The 526-nt window shown below is 30.8% G+C and overlaps 1 protein-coding gene across 1 annotated transcript in view; it reads left to right on the top strand.

Annotated features, from left to right (window-relative positions):
* Positions 1-526, top strand: part of LOC107732783 (solute carrier family 35 member F4-like) — a 33,334-nt gene that overhangs the window by 21,075 nt on the left and 11,733 nt on the right. The gene's annotated exons all lie outside the window — the stretch shown is intronic.

Genomic DNA, 526 nt, shown 5'->3' with positions numbered 1-526 from the left:
TCTCTATATCTCTCTTTGCCTTGCCTTGCCTATGTATCTATCTATCTATCATCTGACTATCTATCTATCTATCATCTGACTATCTATCTATCTATCTATCTATCATCTGACTATCTATCTATCTATCTATCTATCATAATTTGGTGTTTTGTTGTCATTTTCATCATAATAATTACAATTCTTGATGATTCTCATTAGATTATTATTAGTGTAATACATTATTTTTAACATTGCAATAAAATAATTTCTGTAATAAACATTTTATTACAATTCTTTTTAATACTATTTACTATTTTATTTTTCCTGCATTATAGTAATGAGGATTTGTGTGCAAAATGTGCTTAACTGACATTAAAACAATGTCACAAGGCAAGTATAAATAAAAATAGGCATAATCTTCTTTATGCAAAATCAACTGGTAACACTTTGGGCCCTATTTTAACGATCTAAGCGCATGGTCTAAAGCGCACGGCGCAGGTGCACTTAGGGTGTGTCCGACTCCACTTTTGCTAGTTTAAAGACGGGA

The sequence above is a fragment of the Sinocyclocheilus rhinocerous genome, unplaced genomic scaffold (genome assembly GCF_001515625.1).
Source record: "Sinocyclocheilus rhinocerous isolate Xijiao unplaced genomic scaffold, SAMN03320098_v1.1 scaffold1635, whole genome shotgun sequence".
NCBI classification, from domain to species: domain Eukaryota; kingdom Metazoa; phylum Chordata; class Actinopteri; order Cypriniformes; family Cyprinidae; genus Sinocyclocheilus; species Sinocyclocheilus rhinocerous.
Note: the sequence above shows the minus strand (reverse complement) of the source record. Positions and strands in the feature narration are given on the sequence as shown.